The sequence below is a fragment of the Pseudochaenichthys georgianus genome, chromosome 24 (genome assembly GCF_902827115.2).
Source record: "Pseudochaenichthys georgianus chromosome 24, fPseGeo1.2, whole genome shotgun sequence".
NCBI classification, from domain to species: Eukaryota; Metazoa; Chordata; class Actinopteri; order Perciformes; family Channichthyidae; genus Pseudochaenichthys; species Pseudochaenichthys georgianus.
The window spans coordinates 29,471,244-29,485,619 of NC_047526.1; the positions used below are offsets into that span (position 1 = coordinate 29,471,244).

Below are 14,376 nucleotides of genomic sequence, written 5' to 3' on the forward strand. Positions count from 1 at the left end.
CACAGTATCTCCATGTCCTATCACGCTGCCTAGCAGTATTTGTAGTTATGCTAATGCTAACAGTATTAAAGCAGGGTTCTCATAACATAAGGCTGTTCTCTCTCTCAGGGCTCCAACCGTACAGTATGTTCCTTCTGTTTACTTCAGTGAGGATTAGCCTGCCGAGTCATTGTTTCATGATGTGTTTATAGATTTTTTGCTCATCTTTCACAACTGAAGCTTTTTTTATATAATCCACTTTGCTTGCATGTGCTGTAAACCCCTCTTACAGTCCTAATTAAGAAGTCATTTCACCAGACAGAGATGGAGAAAGAGAAAAGGATCCATTACAGGAAAAATGTAGCTTTTAAGTCGCTTTACCTCAGGTGGAACTGCTTAACTGATTCTTCTTGTGCCCTCTCTTTCCTTTTCTTGCTGCTATTAAAAGGCCCTGACACTGCCGACTGAAAGCCTGAACAGGGCTCCTGAATGCAAGAGAAACATGGATCAAAAGAGATATGCAATGTCACATATCAAGAGAAAACCCCTCGAGGGATGTTTGTTAGGCGGAAACAATATGCTGGCTTGTGCTTTAAATGTGTCAAGAGTACATAGACCTAGGCCTTCTAAAGCTTTAATCAAGTCTTCCAGGATGAAATCTTTTTGAAAATACTTTCTGGATTTTGCAATATTTTCCAACCATCTGTTGAATTAAAAGAATGGTAACAAGTTCATCTGGCTGTATTATCAATCACGACTCAAGACTGTGGCCGTTTGAAATATATTAAACCCAGCCAAATGAGAATATGTTAGGTATTAACTTAGTGTTAATCATCTTTGTGTGATGGTGTGACGTTTCACAGTGCAGCTCGATATATTTACTCAAGTGAAAGAACACAAAAAATAAACTTAAAATTGAATGGATAAAGTTGAAGACCTTATAAATGGACCCTAAAAGTACAATAAATGCATCAGAGTTACGAGTTCACCGCTCTTCGTTCTCTTATTTTTAAGTCTGCTTTCCAACAAGCACCTCAATAGACAAAGTGTGCATTTCTATCCCTCTAGCCCTTCAGTAAAAGTTCAAGGAAAGTTACCAGCAGTACTCCGACTATCCCTTATTCTGTCTGCTGTCAAACCTGACAAATATACCATGTTTGTTTGCAATATGAATGATGCTAATAATTATCAATGCTAATTAGCTGGCATAACCTCCTGGAGTGTTCCTGCTGTTGCAATTTGAGTTGGCAGTGATGCATTCACCATAACACTCTTGAAAAACGTGTTGATATATTGAGGTTAATAGGAAAAATGCAGTGTTTGTGCGAGAAGGCCATCTTTAAATTCTCTATCCAGGAATAACTTTGATTTACAGAGGCCTAGTAGTTTTATTGAATCATGCTGGCCTGCGGTGTGATCTATTCACTGGTAAAGAGTACTTCTTGCTCTGCTATTTCTCAAGAGACAGCCCACCCCAAGACCTTAAACAGAGGGAGCTCACATTCCAATCTCCAGCATGCAGAGAGACGGAGAAGGAGGGGAGGGAGACAGAAACACGGAGAAAAGGGGGAAGAAATGTAAACCACAAGGACGGGAGCAACAGAGAAGGATAGATAAGGTGAGGGATGTGGACAGAAATGGGGAGAGTGTCAGACCCGACATGCTTTCCACAACAGGAAGGAAGCCCGGGACGAGAGGAAAAGGCACTGCTGGTGATGGGAGGAGGGAATCGTGGGAGGTGGAAAGTAAAGAAGCAGCGACAGAAGGGGAGGACAAGGCAGAGATGATAGAAAGTAGCTCGGCAAGGGAGGGGGGCCATAGCAGGGATAGCTTGGAAGATCGTAAACCGCTAAGACTCTGTTTCCAGCTCCTGCATGCAGACGGAAGTGTGAGCTGGCATGCTATGAGATTAAAGTGTCCTCTTTTTTCTGACTTTGCACTTGCCAGATTTCTCTCTGTTCGCACTGCCAAAAGCCTCGTCTGTTCCAGATAGTCCTAGGCTACACATTAGAGGATTTTTTTTGAATGAGTGACCACGTCCCGATCACAGTACATCTGATACAAATTTACAGCAAAAGAGTTTGCTTGCAAGCAATTACAAAAGGCCGTGGAAAGATCTTCATTTGAAACTCACAATAAGAGCCCCTACTGTGCCAACTCCAGCTGCTTAGTGCCGAGCACCTAGAAAGATGTTTCAATGGCTCTACAACCCCAAAGCCCTTTGATACTCTTTTAGCAGCCCAGCAGCAACCCTGACATTTTTATTTTTTTCCGTATCCGTTTTTCTTTTCTCCCACCTCCCCTTTGATTCACCAGCTACATGTGTTACAGAACGTGTGTGCCTCCACCTACACACTCAATTTCAATAGCCCACTTATTATTGTAAATGCAACACAGACTCCAGATCTGCTCAGCTTTGGCATTCAAACGCACCGACACGGGAAGGATGATGGAAAGAGATGTCCGCACGCTAATACGTGACAGTTTTGGGGGATTCAATACAGCGGTTGCAGTAGCCAAAGCAAAGTGGACAAAGCGGTTGAATTGCTGTCCTGGAGAGAATATATTTCTAATGCCGCTGTTGTGTTTCAAGTTGAGAATCTGACCCACCCCGGCCAGCCTATGAATAGAGATGAGATCTCTTTGACGTGTCCATTTAGGACTTCTCAAAGGAGAATGCAGTGTGTTTCTGCGTGTAGGCAAGGGGGTGTGTGTGAACCCCCTGAGAGGCTGAAGCTGGTAGCCTGGGGACGGACTCCACCGGTTGAGATGGCAGCAATAACAAGAAACAGAGCAGCTACAGAGGGGGGGGGGACACTTACAATGGCAATCCCTCTTAGGCTGTCATTAAGACAGAGGAGAGCTCGGACACACAGATGAACAAACTTGCATATAAGAACATTTAAGTGAGCGACGTGTTTTAATAATCTTAAACATAACTGAGTTTTACCAGAGTAATTAAATGTGTTTAATCTGTGATATAAACCTTCATCACTTAAATGTAGCAGTGTCACTATTCAAACCTGACTAGATTACTCAGACGGCCATTTTGATTAATGAGGCTGGTTTTGACAGAGCACTGGGCAGAAATTAGGCTTTAACTTAATATTCGATGTCATGCACATTCCTTAACATCTGCATTGTCGTCTTCAGTAACATATCATGCATTATGAATAACATTCAAAAACCTAGAAGTTTAGTTTGCAAAGGAACAGTTCATGAACTTTCCTTGCAAAATAACAACATAGGGATGTCTCTGTGCAACCTCACTTAGAAGGGATTTGGTGAAGCACTGCAAATGTCCAAACTCATGCACGACAGCAATGCATGACAGCCAAATATACCTTAATACAATATTCATGCATTTACACAAAAAAGAACTTCTAAACCAGATATAAGACAATATTTCTCTGGTGGCGACGATTGCGTCATCGTTCACAAGTAAATAGATGGGGGGCATGGTTGATATGAACAGGAAACCCCAAGAGCGACTGCAGCTAGCCATCCCAATTACACAGCAGACACACAGGGACTTGACTCAACAATTACCTTTATCTGATGCTCGTCTTGCAGGGTTTCCTGTTTCTTTAGGAGCCACGGTGTCTGAATGTTAAACTGTGGTTCGTCTTAGGGGGAGGCATGACATGTTAACTGAACGTTGGGTCGAAATCCAAATGCTTTGCATGGTTGGTAAAAAGAGATATTAGCTAGAATATAGGCGATGCATCAGCCGTGAGTCACACACAGTACTGACATTACCCGACTGCTCGCTAACTTTGTAGGGTACTTTTCCTTCCCTAGTGTTACCTGCAACCAGTTTGTGGGTGACATGAACGTTAACTCAAATACTGAAATGCACAGATAACAATTCAACCATTAAAAAGTTGACCGTTAACGACAAACTGACGGTGTTTTGATATTGCTAGTGTGCGAGTAGGGAGACCAACGTAGCAGAGAGCGCACTCACCTTTAGTAATTTCCACCTTGTCGGCGTTTTCGAGAGGGAAAATAACGCTCTCGCTGCTCCGTTACTGGCATTCACAAACTGTCGCGATAAAACGAACCGGTTGTAAATACACTTCGTAGCGGAAAAAGCTCTAAATCTCTTCACCTTTAGGGTGTGTTGTTGTCCGTGCAGTCTGCCGACCGCCTCTCGGTTTGTTCAAATAAGAAGTTCATCCAAAAAGTTGCAGCGATTCGCTCCGCCTTGCGACGACGATGAGGTAACCGCCTCCCTCTCAAACTCTGGCCTCTAGTCTCGCGATAGAAATCAGAACGGTGTGTTGAATGGACTCAGTAGTCTCGCGAGAGTTTAACTAAATCAACGGATTGCTGGATTGCTGGTGAGAGGCGGATGGGAGAGAGAGAAAGCGTTGCTCTGGCAACAGAAACGGAACGGCTTTTTTATTTGTATTTATTTATTTTGTATATATGAACATCATACATGACAATAGGTGTAGACAGATAAAGTAATAAATACATTACAAAAATACTTCAAATAAATAAAATACAGTGTCATATTTCAGATCAAATATTTGTTAAATATACAATTAGTTTTGATTACCTTTTTATTCGTGATGTTTGTCATAGTGCTAATAGTAGCACTATGACAAACATCACATCATTTACATTTTTGATAGGAAAGTTGAAAGGTTATTTTACAGCGACAGATGTTCTCCAAATGCAACATGGTGTTTGTGTTTCAGGTCAGGTGTTTATGAATACAGCTCATGATGAACCCTCTGTATCTGCTATTACATCATCTATTGCAGTTTGAATCCAGGTATGGATTGTGGATGTCATGTGAGCATAACATGGTGAAAACAATCAGTCTAAATTAACAATCGGGATGGAAATGTTCGGATTTCCAAAGGGAGGTTCTGTGAATAAATAAAAAATCAAGAACCGAAATAATTGAACTATTCATATCTTAGACTGCACTGTAACTTTTATCTTGTAATGTTTATTGTATTAGCTTTTCTTTTTAATGACTGATTTGAAATGCCATTTTCTTAATGTCTTTCATTTTTTGTTTTTCTTTTAATGTTTCTTTTATTATCTTTTACTGTTTTTAAATGCCTTTATCTGAATGTCTTTCATTTTTGTAAAGCACCTTGAATTGCCTGGTGCTGAAAGGTGCTATATAAATAAACTTGCCTTGCCTATGGCAAAATATGATCACATCCATCAGAAGCCATTTTCTCTTATTCAGAACCATCAAAGTGACGTCACTTGAGGCAATCAGACTTCACACAGCTTCGTCTAAAGCCACAATAGGCTTTATACTATTTTTTCAGTTTTGCACCAAAGTAGGCTCATCATCAAGAGTTATATACACAGCTAATTTAAAAGACGTAATGAGAGGAAAATAGGATAGACATATTATGAGGCATTCAGTGCAAACGTTTACACCCGCATTTCAAATTCCACCTGCTTCCTTTCTCCACATACATTAATTATTTCAGCATCACATTTTAATGAGATAAGAGAAAGATCACTGCTTTAATTAAAGCAGCTCTGCAGGTACCGGCATTAGGAGGGGGTGAATAGTATAGGAGTCACAGGAATGCATCTCTCTCTCCTACATAATCACCTGTGAATAGCAACAACCTTGTTCTCTGTATTCTCTGTTCACAGCCTGTCTCTCTTTTCTTTTCCATAATTATTATGTCTGGTCCGAGGTATGACAGGACTTCATGTACCCATCTTCATTTAGTTATTCTTTCCACATTTACCTCTGCCTTCATCTCATTTCCACTTTCCATCCATGCATCCATTATTCTGAAATGTCATCGAGGATTACATAACAATCTAATAAAGACAAAGGAAAAGAGATTACCATCATTAAAATCCTCTCTATTCCTGTAGCTCTGTGGGTCCTCACACTGCCCACCCCATTCTGTCATGGGGCGGATATTTGTGTGGGCGGTTTGAATTGTTCTCTGGTGGAAAACTGTTCCCCCGGGATTAACTCAAGTAGTGTAATTGGCTTAGCCACAGAATGACATTCAGTAAGGATTAAAGCATAGGACACATCAATGAAAAAATGAATTTGTTATGCCAATAAAATAATGAGACATCAGCAACTTGGGCAAAAGTAGTGAACACTTAAGAAACACTTTAGTCATCTGGTGGTGGAAGAAATCAATATTACTGTTATTTATGAGAACGACTAAAAAGGGCATTTATAGACACCCTAAACCGCCATAACTTCACTACTATATTAAAAGAAAAACCATTCATAGGAAGAGCTATGCACAGAGTAGAGGCATATGCAGTCAGTCTGCTGATATTGTTTCCCGATATCCATGCAATAACGGTGTCCCACTTCCATACCATAAATTATATATGTAAGTATAGTAATTGTATTGAATATTGTTTGTTCTATTAGCAACACAATCACTGTGTAACAATTCCTTACATACTAATTGTGTCTTCTGTTTGCTATTACTGAGTGTCACAATGCGCTTTTCGTGGTAGTTACACACAAAATGCTATATGTTCCAGTTTTATTTCCAGTATCTTCCTGAAACGGCTTCGTTAATTTGTGGGAACGTTTTTCATTTCCTTTGTGCATTGCATTGTGGGGCAGCAGCGTATGTCAACATCTCAGTCTTTTTTCTACCGAACTCGGATATACTTGAATATATCTATTTTCTTGAAAATCTTTTTTTAACATGGTCTCATTAGATTGCATTACAGTATCCCAACCTTGCTAGATATAGTTTATCGTGTGGACCTTGAATAAAATGACAGAAATTGTTGCAGTTCCTACCGAGATCTTTCATTTCATGAGTTATAGAGGCTGCCTTTGCACTTGCAGCATCTTGAACTTCAATCCCACTATTATCTTTCATGTTCTCTCTTGGTGGTATGACAGACTGATCTGTGTGGAGAAACCTTAATGAGGGAGGGTGGTTTTGAAGCTCAGTCGTTGACCCTTACTCTCTTACAGCATGCCCTTTACATCACTGCATCAATCGTGATGTTATCACATGGTGGCCGTCTGAGATATATTGAGATGTCAAGAAGTGAAGTCAGCCATGGGTCGACCACCTGTAGGATACATGACCGCTGTAACCCAGAGAGGGAGAGCACAGGAATTCCTGTCTGTGTTGCCCTGGAAGCAGAGGAATGAAAAGAATGGGCCCCATTCACAAAGTTCCACTCAAGCGGCGCTCCTACACTAATAGAGATTGACATGAAGAAAGGCGACAAGTTGTTTTCACATACACTGGCTCTTTTGTCTCCTTTACTAAAGGGGCATTATGCAGACAGTGGGCTCTTAAAATAGACAGAATTTGATGCGCTTGTTTTTCATAAGTAGGACCACTGTGTGTAGATTGGAGTGTGTTCGCAATTAGGCCTTTGTTGCACGGCGTTATTGTGAGAGTAAACTGGTGGGGCTTTATTCACAAGGCTGACTGATTGGCAGGCATTTTAGGATAGAGAGGAGGAGTACAGCAACTGATGATGTTCACTAAAACTGCTACATAAAAAGATTGAGCAAATGATTATAGATTTAACTTCTTCCTATCTTTGTTTTTGGCCCTTGGAGATATGATCCTGAAATGCATTGATTGCACATGAAACATTTTCAAACTAAATACTAACGTTAGCTTCCCACCATATTCACGATGCTAACATAGCGGTAGCAGGTAATGTGTACAATGTTCACAATCTTAGTTGAGGGTGTTAGCATGCTAACATTGGCTATCTAGCACCACACTCAAACTACAGCTGAGTCTTATAGGAATGCCATTGTTTTTGCATGTAATCTATCAAAGACGTGTATTGGACAAATCATTCCAAGTTAAGTACGAAATTGTACTTAATTATGGTGCTGGATAAAAAGTTATTATGTTGATAACAGATAAGCATTCTATAGTATGGACAGATTATGGGTTGACCTTGGCATGTCAGCTTGAAAACTATGGATTTAGTTGACCCATGCACATCTTGGCATCGGAGTCTCGTGGCATGTGCCTTGGACAAACTTAGTTTGAAGCAGTTAGAGTTAAACAAATAAACCACTTGAACACACGTAATCAGTTGTATTTGAACACGCCTTAAGTCTTGCCCACCAAGTTGAATGTTGCTTAAACAAACTCAAGAGAAGACTAAGGAATGATACGTCATCAATTATTTACCATGTGTGTATTCTATGGGTGTTGCTTCAACTGTATGCCAGGAGCATATTGAATCTATTGAATGGAAGTAAGAAATAAAAGCAAAACAAAGAGGCAGGCTTTCCTCCCTTCCTTTGTCCCCCTCACTTTCACTCTGCCAGTGGGTAAAGAAAAAACTGTAATGCATGCAGAGAGATTTGGCTGGGGTTTTCTGTATGAAGCCATAGAATATTTCTGATGCAGCTAAAACAACTCTTTCTCCACAGTTCTTCAGTTTTTTCTCAGCATAAGGCACATGCAGGTCTGTCCCATGGGAGACCGAGCTGCCTGTGAAACGCTACGTTGTGATCCTCGCAATTGCAGCCTTCCTTTGTAGACTGCAGGAACTTTTGAGATATGTTTGAAAAGGCAGAGGCAAAGACAGAATTCAAGTTCAAAATACCCCCCATTTGGCACGGTATGCACACACACACACACACACACACACACACACACACACACACACACACACACACACACACACACACACACACACACACACACACACACACACACACACACACACACACACACACACACACACACACACACACACACACACACACACACACACACACACACACACACACACACACACACACACACACACACACACACACACACACACACACACACACACACACACACACACACACCTCCCCATGAAGAGAGCTGGAGCGCTGTGACTCATGCTGGTGTTAAACAGGTGGGCGGATGACATCACAGCACCCTGCAGTAGATCAAGTGCATAGGAGATTGGTCCCAGTTCAATCACGCACATATAAGGGCACGTACACACACACACCTAACCATGTATGAACACACACTCCTCCTCTGCCGCCTCTCAATAGCACTAACCGCCCCCGTGCCACGTGCACACAAGCACTGAACACTTCCTCACCAGAAATAACGTTGGTTCTCCTAAGGAGACATTGGAGTTGTGATGTTTTTGGTTTCCAACTTAGCATGGGGGGAAGCGTGGGAAGAGGCGAGCCAATGGTTGGCCAGGATACGGACACGCTCTGATTGGATTTGGGGGCAGAGGGAATAAGATATTGGTAAGGAGATGGAAGCCTCCAACTGAGATCCTGGTTCTCCATCAATCTGTTGCATGTCGGTCTGTACGTGCATGCTCTCAGTGTATGTTCACCCCCTGCTGCTTGGGCCCAGCTCCAGCTTGTATAATGATAGCACAAGTAGAAGAGAAGGAAGTGTGATTAATTATCAAACAGAAATCCCCCACTATACATAATGCATTCAAATGGAAGAACCCGCACATGCTCAGTGTTTCTAACGCGATTGAAAGGAAGGAGGCAGGATTAAAGCCTGATCTGTGAGACAAGTTGCTGATGCAGTGATTCACCAACAAAAACACATTTCACCATGCTTCCGACAAGCACTGTGTCTTCCTTTGCTGATTAAAAATAGATGAATACACATTTGAATCATGCAAACTCGGTTGCTTGCGACAATTTTTCAGTCTGCTATAGAACCTTTAATCTTAGGACATCTTCACTAGCTGATAGGAAATGCTCAGTGATCATGGAATTGTATGTAGGCGATACAAAACAAACAGTGATTCAGACGATGCTCAAAAGCTTTTAAGAGCTAAGGGGAACGGCAGAGCTGAGCTGGTTCGATGCTATACGAGTGGCTGCTTTCACAGTACGCATCCAGAGAGTTGATCCCTTTTAAATATTGATAGGAGCAGCTCTCTTGTTTATGTTGGAGCTTCTTTTAAAGCTTCAAATCCACACACTCAGAGCCCCACGAGACAACATGTTACCTGTTTGTGATGCAATTAGTGCAATCAGGTGTGTCTCTTGTGCAAAACAAGGGGGGAGAACATTTGAATTGCACTGGCTTTTTTTGTGTTTCTAGGAATTACCTTATTCTTAGTGGGTACGTCAAGTTAACTAGATGGGCAAATGGTCAAATTTGGGCAGCAGTGGCACAGTCTTAGAGAGAAAATGTATCATGTGATTGTTGTCTAAAGCAAAATGAATGAAAGATTTTACAATAATCCAGCCTAGAAGTAACAAATGCATGGACTAGTTTCTCTGCATCGTTTTGAGGCAAGATATGCCTAATTTTTGCAATGTTACGTAGATGGAAGTAGGCGGTGTGCTTTTGTGTACAGGTATATTATCACCTTGTATTGTTGAAATGCCATTATTGTGAATAACCTCTCATCTAGGAGACATAGCATCATGACATTTGAAGTCAACCTTTACTCTTACATCCCCCTTTTGTCTCCAACAATTCCTAAAGTAACTATTAAGCTACTATATGTTTGAATGTTATTTAACTTGTCCCTAACTTTGTTTTCTTTTTGCTTCCGGACAATTAGTGCACAGTAAAGAACCGATTCACTGAAACAGCTGCCTGTTGGGCCTGGAAACAAGTATAAAATAAGAAAGAGACAGAAGAATCAGGTTGTTCTTTATAGGTTTGTTAATATTCAAATGTAACATTACACATACAATTATGAATCATTATATCAATTGTTTACATTAAATGTTAAGTACTGCAGCATTAAATAGGTCATTTTGCTTAAAGGTGGGGTAGGTAAGTTTCAGAAACCGGCTCGAGATACACTTTTTGTTATATTCTATGGAATGCTCTTAACATCCCGATAGCAATGAATATCTGAAGTGCTTTGACAAAAAATCCATAAAAAAATGTCATCTGTAGAAGCCGTAATACTGTAAAAAGTACAAGATGGCCTACCTGCCTGTCAGCCTTCCATCGGGGCACAAATTTATCTCGTGCCCTCATTGGTCATGTGCGCGTTCGTGTGTGTTGGAGGAGGGGCTCTATAAGGAAGTGGCTCCGGTTGTGTATTTTCAAATTCTAGCGATCTCGAGCCGGTTTCTCAAACTTACCTACCCCACCTTTAAAGCATGTGTTACATTGTGAAAACAGAACCATGCAATATTATTCTTAGAGTAATATACATAATAAACATTCGCTACAACATTAGCTGCATCATTTATACCATTATTTTACATTATTATCGTTATGGAAATATATAAATATAAACATAATATTACGCTAAACAGTGGAAAAAGTCAGTCTGTGAGTGTGTTGCTGTTGTTTTTTGGGGGAAGATGTTTCTGCATTGACATTGCTGAGGATAGATGGAGGTGGTTCTCGAGAACAGGTGTCTTTAAAAAGCACACTGAACCACGGGTGGTGTTCCGGTTTAACTGGTTCCCCGATCAACTGGTTGACAGATGTGGAGGCGTGGCCTTCGACTGAAATACACATTTCGATCGCTTCTTCTGTCGTTTACATAAATCTTTTGGTATATTTGGCTGGATAGGAACACTTTGATGCACATTCAGTACCAGTGTGTGAGGTTGTGGTTACGATGGCGATATCCGGACGCGAACAGCGAGGACTACAAAAGAAAAACGAGTTGACATGGGCATGTCTGTTCAAAACATTGCGAGCTCCAATAAATCATTTAAACCAGCTATTGTTGGCAGAGTTATTACTGAATATCGTTCTTAATGTGATACCAAGTCCATCTGAGACCTGTGTACACCTTCAGACAGCCTCCAAGTGAAGCACACGTTGTTTACTCACAGTTTGAAAGCAGCGTGGAGAAGTCTTCAGCTGTGTTAAACTGTGATCCGCTCGAATAAATCCTTAAAACCAGCTATTGTTGCCCGAATTATCACTGAATATCGTTCCTAATGTGATACCAAGTCCATCTGAGACCTGTGTACACCTTCAGACAGCCTCCCAGTGAAGCGCACGTTGTTTACTCAGAGTTTGAAAGCAGCGTGGAGAAGTGTTCAGCTGTGTTAAACTGTGATCCTCTCAGGTAAACTGTGATTCGCCCATGGAAAATGGGATCCGCCCAGATTAAACTGTGTTACATCTTCTGTGGCTATCTACCAGCGATCATGTTTAATATGAAAGACACACACATACATCCCTTATAAAAACGGCATTCTGCAGCACTCATCTAGATAACATGTGACTGTTAACTCGTTTTGCAAAGATAGCAGCAGAAATGTCATTGCTGCATGTGCAGGGATATTTAGACTTTAAAATGCTGATGGGTCATTAATCTTGGTCTCGGCAAACAATATTAGGAATCTTCTATTCCAACTACATAATATTCAGTGTCCATCGACATGAAAATAACAAAAAAGTTCATGCTGGACTCAAACCCGAGTCCCAACGGCAAAAGTCACTCCAGCCCTGCACGTTATGAGCAGGGGCGGATCTACCGGGGTGGCATGGGGTGGCAACTGCCACCCTAAACAATAGCCTTGCCACCCCAGCTGCCAGCCCAGTTGGCATCTTTGTTTTGAAAGAAAAGTTGTGGCTCATCGGACATTTATGAGAGAAAGTCTCTAATGTCCGAGTGCAAGTGAATGCACCACAAGATGCACGTCATGTAACCCCCGGTCCTGGCGCGAGAGTGGAAATATGATTGGTGGCGAATTCACTTGAACGGGGGAACGGCGCAAAACGAGAAGCCTTTCGTTCGGACCCAAGCACTGAAGGAATGAGGTAGTTGCGGTCTACAATGACAGATAAGAGAATGTCAAGTTTGGCTGTACTCAGCATTGAATCAAAACGCACTACAGCTGTTGATCTTAATAAGTTTGTGAGGCGTTTTGCTGAACAAAATAGTAATCGCTGCATTCAGCTGTAATAGACATGTCAACTTGATGCTCTGCTCACGGATGACTCGATGAGAATAACAAACTGTTAAGATGATGACCTTGAATGCGTGTATATATTTTTTTTCTTTGTGGGGGTCTGCCCCCAAAAAACAGTTTTAAGTCCTGAGAAAGTAAAATCAGACAGCGTGTAAAACTACACTGCCCAGCCAACAGAAAGTAACCACTTTGATTTAACTAGGCCAGTAGGTAAGGACCTTACACTGGATAATAACTGCAGCGATGTTTATGTTTTAGCTGAATACACGTTTTTTTAACCCTAACTGATGCAGTTAGTCACTTCTTTAATGTTTGTTCTTTCTGATGTAAAGTCAAGGTTGTAACTGTATATCAATAATTATATAATTACTTGTTTTTCAAATTTGAAGGATATTGATCATTAACTCCTCCAAAAAATATAGTTTATTCAATAATAAATGAATATGTGAATCATAACAGTTCTTCACTATATCTGTAAAGCGTCTTTGAGCACCTGTAAAAATGCTAACAAATTAAATCTATTATTATTATTATTATTTATTAACAGTGATTGACAGCTGATAGGAATAATATGATTGTTAATAGTATCATATTCATTCAGACAAACATCGATGAGACAGTTAATTAATGTACTTATTGCAGCAGTCTGCATAGATTTGGTTCCCCTGCTGGTCTAAGAGTGAGACAAACTCATTCAGTTATTGTTCAGTTAACATTCATTAAATTACGTCTGCCACCTTATATGTAAGGCTTTACTGATGTGCCACAATAATATCACCTATGTGATTGATTTAAAATATTAATATTGTGGCTTTCCAAGTTAAGATTGATTGTAGGGGTGTAACGGTTCACAAACATTTACGTACCTCGTTTTTAGGTCACAGTTCGGTTCGGTACGTTTTCGGTACAGCAGAAACAATTATCACAAAACATTAAATATTTTTTTTTAATTATTATTAAACTGTGACTAATGTATTCAAATAAATACAAAATATAGTAAAATAAATATTAAGGTGCAGCATTTCGATGAACTGAAATAATCTGTATTTGAACTGTACTAGTACCTAAGCAGCCAGCTTGACATTATGACTTGCTTGTCATTGTATTTTCATGTTGTTTAAAGAAAGATGAACTTGTCCACATTGCTTGCCGAAAGGGCAGATCTGCTGGCACTAACAATGTCTCCTGCTGTGGAGAACACCCTCTCTAGGGACAGAGGTAGCAGATACAGCCAGGTAGCGCTTTGCTAACATGGCAACATAAGGATATTTGGCGTTTGTAATAGCTTTGGCTCGGTCTGAACTTTCTGCGAGTGGTGGAGGCTTACATGCTAGTGGGAGTTGGGTTTGCACTTCAGTCTTTTTTCTTTTGGTACCGGTGATATTCCAACACATCCACACTCCCAGGTCGGCCTATGTTGACGTTATGTCAAGTCCCCTGCCGGCTTTTTCCAACGCAAGGGGGGGGGCCTTAGCGTCCATTTTCAACGCAAGGGGGGGGGCCTTAGCGTCCATTTTCAACGCAAGGGGGGGGGCCTTAGCGTCCAT

At 40.9% G+C, this 14,376-nt stretch overlaps 1 protein-coding gene across 3 annotated transcripts in view; it reads right to left on the reverse strand.

The window, feature by feature from the left end:
- Positions 1-4,227, reverse strand: part of sipa1l1 (signal-induced proliferation-associated 1 like 1) — a 117,332-nt gene extending 113,105 nt beyond the window's left edge. For 2 of the 3 annotated variants that reach the window (XM_034075939.2, XM_034075938.2), the window contains exon 1: positions 3,947-4,227. The gene's annotated coding sequence lies outside the window, so the exon portion shown is untranslated. Of the gene's footprint in view, positions 1-360; positions 465-3,946 lie in introns of all 3 variants that reach the window. The other variant, XM_071201878.1, reaches the window with a different exon arrangement.
- Positions 4,228-14,376: the final 10,149 nt, after the last annotated feature.